The sequence below is a fragment of the Rana temporaria genome, chromosome 4, assembly GCF_905171775.1.
Source record: "Rana temporaria chromosome 4, aRanTem1.1, whole genome shotgun sequence".
NCBI classification, from domain to species: Eukaryota; Metazoa; Chordata; class Amphibia; order Anura; family Ranidae; genus Rana; species Rana temporaria.
The window spans coordinates 232,859,335-232,875,478 of NC_053492.1; positions in this window are offsets into that span (position 1 = coordinate 232,859,335).

Below are 16,144 nucleotides of genomic sequence, written 5' to 3' on the forward strand. Positions count from 1 at the left end.
CCTGGCCGTTGGTTGTCGGGGTCTGCGGGCGGGGGGCTTATTGGAATCTGGGAGCCCCCTTTAATAAGGTGGCCCCCAGATACTGGCCCCCACCCTATGTGAATGAGTATGGGGTACATCGTACCCCTACCCATTCACCTGGGGGGGAAATGTTAAGTTAAAAAAACACACCACACAGATTTTTTAAGTAATTTATTAGTCATCTGGGGGGTCTTCTGCCGGGCCCCCTCACCGCCTTCTGCCGGGGCCCCATCCTTTGTTACATCACATTCCCATCATGCCCGGGAATGTGATGTAACAAAGGGTGGGGTTGCCGGGTGGCATCACCCGGTGACCACACCCCATGCCTATATAAGTCGTTGCACAATGCTCACACGGCATTACAGCGGGAGAGCTCGTCGTGTCAACATCGCGAAGACGGAACAAGACAGCGGAGAAGACCGGGCCCCCGTGGTGGAGCCCGGCAGAAGAGGGAACAGAGAAGACAGGGGAGGAGAAAAACGGGCCCCCGCGGTGGAGCCCGGCAGAAGAGGGAACAGAGAAGACAGCGGAGAAGAATGGGCTCCCGTGGTGGAGCTCGGCAGAAGAGAGAACAGAGAAGACCGCCCTCCCGGCAGAAGACAGCGGAGAAGAGCGGGCCTACCCCCCATGTAAAAGAGCTTAAAGAGGGGGGGCGGCAGAAGGCGGAGGTAAAGTCCTGCTCCCCCCCACATAAGGCGGCAAAGTCTGAGCCTACCCCCCCTTTTAAAAGAGCTTAAAGAAGAAAGGAGGGGTCCGGCAGAAAACCCTGCAGCTGACTAATAAATTACTTCAAAAATATGTGTAGTGTTTTTTTTTAACTTAACATTTTTCCCCCAGGTGAATGGGTAGGGGTACGATATACCCCATACTCATTCACATAGGGTGGGGGGCCGGCATCTGGGGGCGCCCTTATAAAAGGGGGCTCCCAGATTCCGATAAGCCCCCCGCTTGCAGAACCCGACAACCAGGTTGTCTGGTAGAGGGACATGGGGACAATAGTGCTTTGGGGTATTGTTGAGGGAATGCGGTCTGGTACGGCTCAGGATGGGGGGCGCTAGCTCGTCCCCACCCCCATTCCTGTCCGGCCAGGCGGCGTGCTCGGATAAGGGCTTGGTATGGATTTGGGGGAACCCCCATGCCGTTTTTTTGGCGTAGGTGTTCCCCCTTACAATCCATACCAAACCTAAGAGCCTGGTATCCTCCTGAAGGGGAACCCACGCCTTTTTTTTTTTAATTTGGCGCAGAGTTCCCCTTCATGATCAGCGTAAGCTAAAAACTATTCGGGCATTCACGTGCGCCGCTTCAAGCCACGCAAAGTCAGCTATGCCGCTTGATATTTACTAGGGTTGTCCCGATACCACTTTTTTAGGACTGAGTACGAGTACCGATACTTTTTTTTAGTAGTCGCCGATACCGAATACCGATACTTTTTTTTAAATGTGTCTCCATATGCAGCCATGTCCCCCCACAGATGCAGCCATTGTCTCCCCCCATATGCAACCATTGTCTCCCCCCATTATCCAGCCACTGTCTCCCCCCATTATCCAGCCACTGTCTCCCCCCATATGCAGCCATGTCCCCCATATCCAGCCATTGTCTCCCCCCATATGCAACCATTGTCTCCCCCCATTATCCAGCCACTGTCTCCCCACATTATCCAGCCACTGTCTCCCCCCATACAGCAATGTCTCCCACCATATCCAGCCATTGTCTCCCCCCATTATCCAGCCACTGTCTCCCCCCATTATCCAGCCACTGTCTCCCCCCATTATCCAGCCACTGTCTCCCCCCATTATCCAGCCACTGTCTCCCCCCATTATCCAGCCACTGTCTCCCCCCATATGCAGCCATGTCCCCCATATCCAGGTATTGTCTCCCCCCATATGCAACCATTGTCTCCCCCCATTATCCAGCCACTGTCTCCCCCCATTATCCAGCCACTGTCTCCCCCCATGCAGCAATGTCTCCCACCATATCCAGCCATTGTCTCCCCCCATTATCCAGCCACTGTCTCCCCCAATTATCCAGCCACTGTCTCCCCCCATTATCCAGCCACTGTCTCCCCCCATATGCAGCCATGTCCCCCCATATCCAGGTATTGTCTCCCCCCATATGCAACCATTGTCTCCCCCCATTATCCAGCCACTGTCTCCCCCCATTATCCAGCCACTGTCTCCCCCCATTATCCAGCCACTGTCTCCCCCCATGCAGCAATGTCTCCCACCATATCCAGCCATTGTCTCCCCCCATATACAGCCATTGTCTCCCCCCATATACAGCCATTGTCTCCCCCCATATACAGCCATTGTCTCCCCCCATATCCAGCCTTTGTCTCCCCCCATATACAGTCATTGTCTCCCATATCCAGCCATTGTCTCCCATATGCAGACATTGTCTCCCCCCATATCCCCCTTACCTGCATCCGCTGCTGCCGCCGACTGTTTAACACGCGCGGGTAGTGTAATGATTGGTGCCGCGCTGCGTACAGACACTCCCCCTTGCTCGGGATTGGACAGTTCACCCGAGCAAGGGGGAGTGTCTATACGCGGCGCGGTGCCAATCATTACAGCTGTAATGATTTGTGCCGAGCTGGGTACAGACACTCCCCCTTGCTCGGGATTGGACAGTTCACCCGAGCAAGGGGGAGTGTCTATACGCGGCGCGGTGCCAATCATTACAGCTGTAATGATTCGTGCCGAGCTGCGTACAGACACTCCCCCTTGCTCGGGATTGGACAGTTCACCCGAGCAAGGGGGAGTGTTTGTACGCTGCGCGGCGCCAATCATTCCACTCCCTGCGCGTGTTAAACAGTCGGCGGCAGCGCGGATTCGGCGGGATGCGACGTAACGGCGGCGGGATGCGGCGTAACGGCGGCGGCAAGTATTCTATTTCGGTATCGGGGGTATTTGCGGGAGTACGAGTACTCCCGCAAATACTCGGAATCGGTCCCGATACCGATACTAGTATCGGTATCGGGACAACCCTAATATTTACCAATATTTTGCTGGCGTAGTGAAGCGGCGTGCGTGATTGTCCGAATTTGCCGCTCGCGCATGCGCAGTACACAAATAAACCTCCCACAGGTTTAAATGTACTAGCGGGCGCAGCCGCTCATTTTCACAAAAGTCACTTTCAATTCGGCCCGTAAATGTTAAACAAACACATGTCACTACACTTCCCCACATCATCCCACATCCCCCCCTAATAAACTCACTCCCAAACACTTTAATTTTACATTTCTAAATGCTGTGCGCTAGCTCCATAGGGGCGCACCATGCGCCCCCTCCTGGGTGCACTCTGCATTATAGTAAATGAGGAATTGTGCTGCTTTGGCAGCGCATTCCTTTAGTAAATGCCAAAACGACTGTTGCTCCAGCCTTTGTTCCATGAATCATGGAGCAAAGGCTTGGTAAATCAGCCCCATAGTGTTCTTTTGGAAAAGCGCTTCACATATTTTTCTTTTTACTCAGATCTGCTAATAACAGTTGGTGTTAAGCAGCAACCTCTTAGATTTAATATATAGCACTTACTAGCGCAAAAGTACATTTCTTTTTACATTTATTATACTGCTGAGAACAAGTTGGGACCCATTTGATCGCTGTATGCATCTCCATTATTACCAAGAGGTTCCTGTGTTGATGTTTGTTCCATCCATGAAACTCATCATTGTTGTTTGACAGTGCAAGCTTTGACCACCCTGAATAATGGGGTCTTTAGCATTTTGGCAAGCCTCTGGTGTCGACCTTCCTTTGGGTGTCGCCCTGAAAATTCCAGAATTCCTTTCCAAGCACATATATAGAGATATTGTTGGGACTTTTTTTCTTCTTCTTCTTCTTCTTCTTTTTACTCTCCTTGGAGGTGCACAGATTAGTACATTTTACATTGCATTTTTTGGACTTTTTTATAAATTCTTAGATTGTAAGCTCTAATGAGCAGGGATCTCTGATTATGAGATACACATTAAAGTGTATTGTATTTGTACTGTCTACCCTCCAGTTGTAAAGCGCTATGTAAACTTCACTTTTGTTTTAATTCATTTGGATGTACCTGGTATCATAGGTAAAAGTGTTCTGAAACTATAATCTGTTGAATTTACTACCATGTATATTTCCCCCCCCCCCTTTTCACCAGTAGGAGTGCATTATGCAGTGAAAGCAACTGAGCACATTGTGGGATTTAACAAAATCATTTTAAAAACTCTTCATATTACTTTGAAGTTTCTTCTTGAGAAAAAAAAAACATTCCAGAAGTTTCAAATCAGAGATTTCCTGAATGATTATTGGCTTTATCATCTAAGCAGATGCAGGTTGAACTTAATGTCAAGAGAAAGTGATGTCTAAAAGACTCACCTTCCTCTTTTGAGCAGAGAGGCAGAAAACATTGATAACGTTTTTGTCTATGGGTCTGTATTACTGTATTTCTGGCAAATATTACAGGGGGTATTCAATCTGGTATCCAGAGTGTGGTATTGCCATACAACACAGATGACTAGGACATTTTTCAGTGCAAAGAGAAAATCTTGAAGCCGTAAAAGGCAGAGAACCAAAATCCACTAGTGATCTATAGAGACCGCTCATATGTTTTGCATTCTCTTACTAATTACCTGCCAGTCTGGAAATAGGTTTTGGAGATACTCCCAATAAATCTGTAGTGCACAGAGAAACACGTGAATTAATTTTTGAACTTTCAGAGAATAATTTACTTACCTATAATATTGTTCAATTTTCATCCCATAGAAAGGACAATGATGAACTGAGTATAGGAAACACAACAGGTAAACTCTTAGTAAAAGAGACAGAGTTCCATGAAGTACCAGTGATTCAAACTGAACCATATCAATTAATACAGTTAGGAAGACACAGGTCCCATCATTTGCTAAAGAATAGAAAAGAGACCTGTCTCTTTTTGATTTTCAGGGTGATTCAAAATCTTCCTTTGCAAAAACAGGATTTTATGGCATGACTTAAATGGGGTTCTGCATCCTGTTCTGCTAAAACATTTGCAAGTAGAATTTACAAGATTCAGCCATGAAAGCCTAGGCCATCTAAGTAGGCAAATATTGCCTAAAAGAACAGTATGTAATTCCATTGTGTCTTATTTGAGCTCAGATGAACCCCAAATCTAATGCTCAAAAATCTCCTTTACAGAGAAATCCTCTAGCTGATGGCCAGTGTTCAACATTGCAACATAGGGCCATTACCTACTGTAAAATTGCATTTAGACATGCTCTAATTGTACCTGTTTATAAATATAATGCATGAACAACTGCTAAAATGTTAATAAATCATGTTTTTCCAGTCTGGGTTATGCCAACAAACCATCGGCAGTGATAGAGGATCACACTTTACAAGTAAAATCATGCAGGGAATGTGTAAAATATTTGGAGTACAACAGAGTTTTTATGTGTCATATTATCCACAGTCAACAGGTATTGTGGATAACCAGGACAATTAATTGTATAATCACAAAAATGCTACTAGACAGAGTGAATACATGAGCTGATGCTGTACCTTATGCTTTGATGAGTGTCAGAAGTATGACAGCTTCAGCCACACAGAATTCTCCTTTTAAATAAATGATAAGAAGTAAAATAACCGATTGTGTTCTCGCATACATTTTTTCATCAATGCCGCAAAGAGGCAATAGAAAAAACAAAATAGTTACAGATGTTACAACACATTTTACCACATGCAGCTTCTTGCATGGAAAACAAATTTTTTTTATCAATACTTACTGTAATTTCAGCACACAATGGGTTAACCCCTTCCTCCGGTCTTCCAGTACCACCTTAATTTAGCTGATAAATAGGGGGCCCATCCTCCCTTGCCCTTGTTCCACTTAACTGGCGGACAACAGGCTTATAGGGAGGGAAAAGAGACGTGCTGACGTGAGGACAGGCCAGGAAAGGAAAATTACAGTAAGTATAGATAACAATTTTCCGTTTTCCTGGCCAGCCTCACGTCAGCACACAATGGGATCTAATTTAGCTGATATAGGGTGGGGGGAAAAAAACATAACTCGAACAACAACTGAAAATGCTGCTTTAGTGAATATTTTATTTTGCTTGCAAAGGTGCCGACGCCACTGTGTTCCCAAAATTCGCTCATGATGGAGGATTGTCTTTTCCCATAATGCAAGAGCGTAAATCACTAGTTGAGGAAGGATGACTGAGACCTCGTCAGAAGACCAATTTACAGCAACAAGTTCTCTGAACTTTATCCAAATAGGATGACTGATGTATGTTTATGCATTGCACTTCCAGAGTGGATGCTGCCCTCTAGTGTCTGGGACAGCAAGTGCCTTTGCCTTTTTTATAACTCGGCTGTCTCCAAAGATCCTATGGATGAAAAAATTGACTTGTTCTGACCGGATGCAGTCCAGTGTGTTTTTTATTCTGCATCAAGAAACGCATAGACAGTGGCAAACTTTGATTCCAATTACTTATTTCGCACCAATACATCACATTCTAGTGCAGTCAACAAAAGTAGAATGTTGCATTGTTTCTGTATGGAACACATCTGGAAAGTGGCAAAAACGCATTGAGAATGCATCAAAAACACTCATGCAGAAACACATCTGGAACATAGTAATTGTGGCAATCTGGCCATCAGACTTGCACAGAACCTATGCAGTGACAGGTTTTGCCTACCAATCAGCAACAGAGTTAAATTCGCTATATATAAACTTCAGGAGTGGTATTGCATTCAACACTGGAAACTACAAGATTTGGCATAGTTTCCAGAAAGAGTTGAATCTAGCAACTGACTTTTGGCTGATGCTTTTGGCCTGTTACAAGTGCTGGCGCACTCAGTCAATGCTATGAGAGCATTATGGTTATGCCACTGGAGGGCAGGCTGAACCTCTACACAAGCCTTCCACATTTCCTATAATGGGAAGGTATTGTTTGGCCAAACACTGAACAAAGCAATTAATAAATTCCAAAGTTGACCACTTAATTCATCCACTTTATGTTCACCAAATCTCTAGAGGAGAAAAAAGTTTGCAAGATTTTCATACTGCTACAAGGCCATCATGACAGTGATGCCGGAAACATAGAATCATCTGTGGATCTGCGCATCGGAGTTTTCCAGGGACAGATGGCGCTAAACATGCCCAGCAGCGGCCCTCGTCAGGACGGCCTCTTGTCATGTTAGCTTCTGCCGCCACCGCAATCTGATCAGCTTTGCGGCCTGGACTGGTCATTGATTGGGATCTATGTCCTGTGCGTGACCCAGACGCATGCAGAGATTTTGAACGGTGGCAGGACTTTTTCTTCCGCAAATGTCTTGTTTTAGAGCTTCTGCTCCTATAAAGACAAAACACCTCCTGGTGTTGCACTCTTTTGTTTTGTGGCCCCCGCGACCCCTCCTACCTTTCCGACGATCTTCATGCATTTTGAGGCTGTGGTGAGCTCATGCTGTATTGATGAAAGACAGGATATAGCCAATAAGCTTTTTGAGTAATTTTACCTTGCATTGGTAAAGGAATCTCTCGGGGTGGCAGTGGATTTGTGAGAATATCTGAGCAGTTGTGAACAAAAGAGGTTAATCATTTAGTGGAGACAGCCTAGTGCACACTGACACAGCCCAGCCACCCCTCCCTCTCTGTGAAGGAGACACATCAGAAAAACTCTTCTCACTAGCTGTGGCAAACAGCACTGAATCCTCTGGCTCTCTAAGTTTTATATTCAGGCTATATTTGACACCCACCCAACAGAAAAACACAGGGAAGGCAGCCAGTGTGCTCCTAAGGCACGGATATTTAGAGAGCATGATAATACAGCAGCACCACAGCCCAGGAAATGGTAAGCTCTTTAAGCCTTAATCTGCCTGCATATCTCCTGCACATAGAGCGTCCAGTGTAAGAAAAAGGTACTACCTTTATTGTTCTGGACCTTCCAGTCCCAGGAGAGGCTTGAACCTGGGTGGGTTGGTTCGGCAGGGGTTTTCTTTTCTTGTCTGCAGCTTCTTTCTTTCAACGAGTCTGGTGGCCTGGAGTCCGACCAAAAAAAAGGAACAAGGGCAAGGGTGGAGGGGCCCCCTATTTATCAGCTAAATTAAGGTGGTACTGGAAGACAGGAGGAAGGGGTTAACCCATTGTGTGCAGACGTGAGGCTGGCCAGGAAAGAATGGTTCCTCCACACTCCACAAAGTTGGAGAGGACAGGTGTTGATAAAATCTTTCAGAAAAAGAAGACCATGACAAAGTAATAGAAAAGCTCCATTTGAAATTTTGGATGCTCAAGGAATAATGATGCAGTCCAAAGACCTCTAAATTCAGTGAAGAACAATGAACAACAACAGTGAACAAGAAAAAAAACATGGGTTCACACTGATCAATGCAAATTGTTCATGCCAAGATAATGATACTGTATTTCTTTTTCAGAAATGGATTCTAAAAAATCAAGAATGGAGAGATCACAGGCTCCAAAAAGAGGTTAAGATGACATCAAAAAGAAGAGAAAAATATTAAATAGAGAAAATTCATCATCATCTCAATTTTGCCTGTGGTAATATAAAGTAAATCACAAACTTTTCAGCCATGCACAGGACTAATATCCTAGATTAAAAAAAAAAAAAATACAATCCAATGCCTAGTACACACGAGAGGATCGATCCGCGGAAACGGTCCAGAGGTCCGTTTCCGCGGATAAATCCTCTGGCGGATTTTGATCTCATGGTTGTACTAACCATGAGATCAAAATCCCCGTGGAATTCCCTCCACGGTGACGTGTCGCGCCGTCGCCGCGATGATGACGCGGCGATGTGCGCGACGCTGTGATATAAGGACTTCCACGCATGCGTCGAATCATTACGACGCATGCGAGGGATGGATTCGGACGGATTGATCCGGTGAGTCTGTACAGACCAGCGGATTTCTTAGGCCGGGTACACACGAACAAACATGTACGGTGAAAGCGGTCCGTCGGACCGTTTTCACCGTACATGTCTGCCAGAGGGCTTCTGTACGATGGTTGTACACACCATCGTACAGAAGTCCGCGCGTAAACAATACGCAGGGCGTGTCCGCGTCGTCGCCGCGACGATGACACGGTGATGACGCGGAGACGTGGGCGGGCCTGCCATTTAAAGGCGGTAGGTCTGTACTGACGACCGTACATGTCCGAGCGGGCAGGATTCCAGCGGACGGTTTTAAAACACGTCCAGGAATTTTTGCCCGCTGGGAAAAGGCCCGGCGGGCAAATGTTTGCTGGAATTCGGCCCGCTCGCGCCCACACACGACCGAACATGTATGCTGAAACTGGCCCGCGGACCAGTTTCAGCATACATGTTTGGTCGTGTGTACGGGGCCTTAGCATGTTAAGAAATTTTGATCCGCTGGAAATCCATCTCCGGGGAAAAAAATCTGCGGAAAAATATCCGCTGGATCGTACACACCAGGGGATCTATCCGCTGAAACCGGTCCACGGATCAATTCCAGCGGATCGATCCTCTCGTGTGTACGGGGCCTAGAAACAGTGGGCCAGATCCACAAAAACCATACGCAAAAGTTTTTTTTTTCCATTTAAGTTACACCGCCGCAAAATCTCTACCTAAGTGCCCGATCCACAAAGCACTTACCTAGAAATTTTGAGCGGTGTAACTTAAAATCGTCCGGCGCAAGGCGTTCCTAATTTCATGGGGCGAGTCCCATTTAAATTAGGCGCGCTCCCACGCGGGACGTACTGCGCATGCTCCCGACGTCATTTTCCCGACGTGCTTTGCGCGGTTTTACGTTACGCCGAGTTTTGTGAATCGCGCCGGGTAAAAAAAATTGCGTCGGGAAAAAAAAAAGATACGGCGGGCAAAAAAAAACAAAAAAAACAGCGTCGCGAGAAAGAAGGGTCTACTTTTACAAGGTGTAAACAGTTTACACTTTGTAAAAGCAGCCCTAATTTTACACATGCAACTTAAAACTTACGGAGAAAAAACGAAGGGTAAAAGCTTTGTGGATCTCCGTAAGTGCTAATTTGCATACCCGAAGCGGCATTTCGACTCGAAATGCCCCCAGCGGCGGATGCGGTACTGCATCCTAAGATCCGGCAGTGTAAGTCCCTTACACATGTCGGATCTTCTGCCTATCTATTGGAAACTGATTCTGTGGATCAGTTCCAAAGATAGAAACAGGGATACGATGGCGTATCAGTAGATACGCCGTCGTATCCCTTTTGTGGATCTGGGCCAGTGATATAAACACAGGACTTATTGGGATATGTTTGCATAGGTCAAGCAGTTGCCTATTATATTAAATTGTATTTTTACATGATAATGACACTGAAATGCGAGCCAGAAAAAAAAATCTAAAAAATTGCTACATTGTACCCATACAAAACTGAAGTCCTTTCCTCCCACAAATATAGCTTTTTTTGGTGGTATTTGATCACTTATGTAGGTGAGAGGTGTAAGAAGCTTATTGATGGTTATAAGAAGCGACTGATTTCACTTATTTTTTCCAAAGGGTGTGCAACCAAATATTAAGTTAAGGGTGCCAAGAATTTTGACCAGCCCATTTTTGGAGTCTTGTGTGACATTATGTCCAATTTGCTTTTCTTCCTCCCTTTTTTTGTTTTGTCCCAATACACACAAAGGGAATAAACATGTGTATAGCAAAACATGTGTTACTGCAATACTTTTCTGTGAGGAATACTTGATTTTCTGGAAAAAATTCTGGGGTGCCAACAATTTCGGACATGACTGTATATTTAAACATCTCCAGCCCCCTTAATGAGCTATACCCTTTGGACTTTGGTTTGAATGAATAGGCCTTTGAAACAGTTAGCTTTGTCTATATCTGCCATCATCTTTTCCTAAGAAAGTTAAAATCAGAAATCCTAAGGTATTTTGGATGATGGTATAGAGCCTTGGCACTAGGGGTGTTGAATTTAATCTCAGCATCGATGCATCGCGATTCGGCAGTCTGCGATTCGGCATCGATGCTGCGACAAAAATAATCGATTTTTGGATGACGTCATCTGCGCTGTGACCTGCCTCTGCAAACGGAGCTGAAGTGAGCTGTGGGCGCTAGCCGCTCCCTCTTTTCCTGCCTCCCGCTGATGTCGCCCCCAGCCGCCTGGCATCATTGTGTGTTGAGCTGGCTGCTAAAGGAGAGGACACATGTGGAGCAAGTTTCCCAGACTCCCAGTCTCCAGAGAGTCCTCCTCATCCTCTGCTCACTGTCACACAGGCTGCTGCAGAAGACCTGAGCCAACGTCCCGCGCTTGTCCTCTTTACAACAGGCTGCTGCAGGCAGCGAGAAACCAGTGCACACTCTGTCATCATCATCAGGTATTTAAGTCAGACACTGACAGTTTATATCTGATGCACCATTATGTTTAAATTTGCCAAATTATGACCGATTGACCATAATAAAAATAATAAATAAACTTGATGGTGGACCTAAACATTAAAGTGACCATACCATTTCATTAATTATGGTTTATGTATGTTTTATTGTCTTAGTTATTGATTCACATCACAACTTCATTGATACCTTCTTTTTTTTTGTATGATTTATGGTTTTGCTCATCACTGCCCCAGACATGCAGCCATGCATTGCATGTGTGGGGCAATGATGAATCAAGCACTAAGACAATGAGACATACATAAACCATAATTAATGAAATGGCATACATTGTCGTTTGGTGGGACGTTATGGGGACATTGTCCACAGTCTCTGTCCATCTCTTGTATCATGTCCGCAGTCTTTGATCATCTCTTGTATCATGTCCACAGTCTCTGATCATCTCTTATATCATGTCCGCAGTCTCTGATCATCTCTTATATCATGTCCGCAGTCTCTGATCATCTCTTGTATCATGTCCGCAGTCTTTGATCATCTCTTGTATCATGTCCACAGTCTCTGATCATCTCTTATATCATGTCCGCAGTCTCTGATCATCTCTTGTATCATGTACGCAGTCTATGATCATCTCTTGTTTTATGTCTGCAGTAGACATGTGCACACTGAAATATTTCATTTCGGAATTTAGTTTTTGTCCGAAAAAATACATTTGTTTAGTCACTCCCGAAATTTGTTTTTATTCATTTAGTTTAGTTAAAAAATGCATTCGTATGGAAATCTGAATTAAGGTCAAATCTGTCAGTTGAAGGCTTATGGTGTCTGTCGAATGTTCTAAGAAGATTCGACAAAGCAGCTAAACTGTACGATGCCGCAATTCGGAAATGCTCGGAAAGACCCCCTTTTGCCTTCAGAACTGCCTTAATTTTTCATGGCATAGATTCAACAAGGTGTTGGAAACATTCTTCAGAGATTTTGGTTCATATTGACATGATAGCATCATGTTGTTGCTGCAGATTTGTCAGCTGCACATCCATGATGCAAATCTCCCATTCCACCACATTCCAAAGGTGCTCTATTGGATTAAGATCTGGTGGAGACCATTGGAGTACAGTAAACTCATTGTCATGTTCAAGACACCAGTTAGAGCTTTGTGACATGGTGCATTATCCTGCTGGATGTAGCCATCAGAAGATGGGTACACTGTAGTCATAAAGGGATTGACATGGTCAGCAAAAATGTTCTGGTAGACCGTGCATTTAACCACTTGGCATCTGCGCTATAGTCGAATGATGGCTACAGCGCGGACCTGAACTGCCGGGAGGCATCAATAGACGTCCTCCCCTTTGCATCTGCAGGGTGCGTGCGACATGCGCTGTGATCACAGAGTCACTGAGACTCGGGTGATCACAGATCTGGTCCTGGCCCATTACCATGTGATCAGCTGTCAGCCAATGACAGCTGATCACGTGATGTAAACAAAAGCTTGGCAATCTTTTTTTTTCTCCTCACGCTCATAGCGTGAGGAGAAAAAAGAGCCGATCTACGGCTTTTGTGTAAGGGACATTAATCCCGAGTGGAAGAGGCACATCCGCCACACCAGTGCCCACTAGTACTGCCTGCCAGTGCCCCCTGCCAGTGCCCCCAGACAAGGCCCACAGTGTCCACTAGTGCAAATTAGTGCCACGTATCAATGCCTACAAGTGCCACCTATTAATGCCCAACCGTAGTGCCAATCAGTGCCTCATCAGTGCCACCTAGCAGTGCTGCCTATCAGTCTCACCAACCAGTGCTGATCAGTGCCCATCATTGCTACCCATCAGTGCACACCACTGCCACCTATCTGTGCCACCTATCAGTGCCACCTATTAATGCCAATTCTCAGTGACCACCAGTGCCACCTCTCAGTGTCAACTCTCAGTGCCACCTCTCAGTGTCACCTCTCAGTGCCCACCAATGCCACCTCTCAGTGCCCACCAGTGCCACCTATCAGTGCCCACCAGTGCCACCTATTAGTGCCCACCAGTGCTGCCTTATCAGTGCCCATCAGTGAAGCCCATCGCTTCCCATCAGTGCAGCCCATCAGAGCAGCCTATTGGTGGCCATCAGCATACATCAATGAAGGAGAAAAAATATCCATTTGCTAAATTTTCTAATAAAATATAAAATGGTTTTGTATTTTCTTTAAACAATTCTTTTTTTTAAAAAATTAACAAAAAATAAAAACCGCAGAGGTGATCAAATACCACCAAAAGAAAGCTCTATTTGTGGGGATTTTTTTTTTATAAAAATGTCATTTGGGTACTGTGACGAACGCGAGTGTCAGATCTCTGCCCTCCGCGCCAACTTGCGACAAAGGACAGGCCGACCTCACACCACGCTGTCACTTACGTAACAATGCCACTCTCAGCTGCGCCCAGCACAAAGATTTCCCAGCTTGCGGGACCACAATCTAAGTGCTAGTAGCCTGAGAGCGATTGTCACTGGGCTAATGACACAATTAACCCTTTAACTGCCACCACCAACATTGATAAGGAAGCGTTGGTACTCCCGTCAATTAGCAATACCAATTAGGATTTTAGAATAAGCGTCTGCTCAGAGGCCTTACTCTACACCAGTAGCGCTCTTCAAAAGGCAGAGGTTCGTTCATAGCTTGCATTAAGAGTTTTAGAGACAAGGTTAACACTTTTCAACATAAAAGGTTTATTACGAAAAGGGCAAACTTGGTTCAATAAAGTGTTACAGAAAAATATGTTTTAAAGAGATAACGACAATATACAGCGACAAAGTAATAGGGTAGAATTGAAGAAGAAGAATACTTGCAATTAATGTCCAAGGTTGATCAGAGTTCGATCGAGGAACTGGGTAATCGGTTCTCAAACTTGGCAGATGCTCTTGCTTGGATGGTAAAAGGAGCACTCCCTTGACTTGGCATCTCCTCTTTTCTGTCCGATCAAAAAGGGGTGTTGACACGACCAGTAACCAATTGTCTGGTCATCTGATTTAGGGGCTGGTTACTAGGAGGGTCCACATTCACGCCCATAACCCAGGTACACTTTGTGATACATATTCATATCTCTGCAGTTCTAATAGTTACAGACTACCAACATCCGTGTTATTGTAGAGCGTGATATTTGCTTTAAGAAAAGTCCAAACGTGACAAGTCTACCATGGTTAATCTACCTATGATGAATAAATGGGGCCAGGGGCCTTCCGTATGATTGATCATATTCATGTCTGGGCTCGAAACGTTACAAATTATCTGAGGAAACTAAATATGTCTGTTGTTGGGCTGTGCTATGAGTTAGCTGGAAGTTATGAAACATGTGTAACGTTCATACTTCTTCCTTAGTCTTCAGCGTTTATGAGTCTAAGGCATTTACGACAGGGGTCTGTGGACTCTCTGAGGTGAGAGGACGACAGTTTTACGACAGGCCAGGAACCCTGCCAGGAGACATTAAGAAACCTAGGTTGCTCTGTTTCTCGGAGGAGATAACAGATCTTTTGAAGTAGAATGCCTATGAATTCCTGAGAATAAGGGAGGGAGGGAGTGAGTTTCTTTCCACTGCTTATACTGTTTTAAAACAACATGGCTGCTGTATGGTTCTTACACAACAGCTAGTCGCGTGTCCAGCGCGCAATATCGTTACAGGTACAGTGTTGCATGAACGCACAATTGTCATTCAAAGAGTGAGAGCGCTGAAAGCATAAAATTGGTCTGGGCAGGAGGGGGTTTAAGTGCCCAGTAAGCAAGTGGTTAAACAATGCTCAATTAGTACTAAGGGGTCCAAAGTGTGCCAAGAAAATATCCCCCACACTATTGCACCACTACCAGCCCAAGTTTTTGATACAAGACAGGATGAACCCATGCGTTCATGTTGTTTTCACCAAATTCTGACCCTACCATCTGAATGTCGCAGCAGAAATTGAGGCTCATCAAACCGTGCAATGCATTTCCACTCTTCTATTGTCCAATTTTGGTGAGCCTGTACAAATTGTAGTCTCAGTTTCCTGTTCTTAGCTGAAAGGAGTTCTCTGTAAACCCTAGAGATTATTGTGCGTGAAAACCCCAGTAGATGAGCATTTTTTTTTAAATAATCAGACCAGCCCATCTGATAACAACAACAATGCCACGTTCAAAGTCACTTAATCCCTTTCTTCCCCATTCTAATGCTTGATTTGAACTTCAGTAAATCGTCTTCACCACAACTAGATGCCTAAATGCATTGAGTTGCTGCCATGTGATTAGCTGATTAGCAATTTGTGTTACTAAGCAATTGAACAGGTGTACCTAATAAAGTGGCCGGTGAGTGTATACATTTATTATGGATAGACTTAATTATTCTTAATTGGTTAATAATGTTTTTATACTTATTTGTTGGTATACATTTGTAGTGTGTTGTAGCCTTGACCATGGACTGTTTTGTCTGAAACATGTAAGCTGTTACTGCCTTGCCACCCACACATTTCTATGGGTTTTAAGTAGGCTACCTTTGACTGTTGCACTTAGGATAGTGTGGTGAAATATCTGGTACATGCAGTAGTGTTTTCATTTTCCTATCATATCCAGCACATGTAAATTATAAGTTTTGTTAAAACTTTGTATGAAAATCATGCAACTAGACTAGCTTTTAGACTCCTGTCTGATCCTTGTCTCTTAATTGCTGGTATTACAGTAAATGAAGAATTTCCATCCTTGCATCCATATGTGTTTGTGTCTGCATCACATCCTTTGACTTTGGCATTGTCCTTAGGCCACTGCTGCATCAATTCTACAGACACTCAGTATGTACCAAGGAAGGCACAATTTCTATATTTTGTATAAT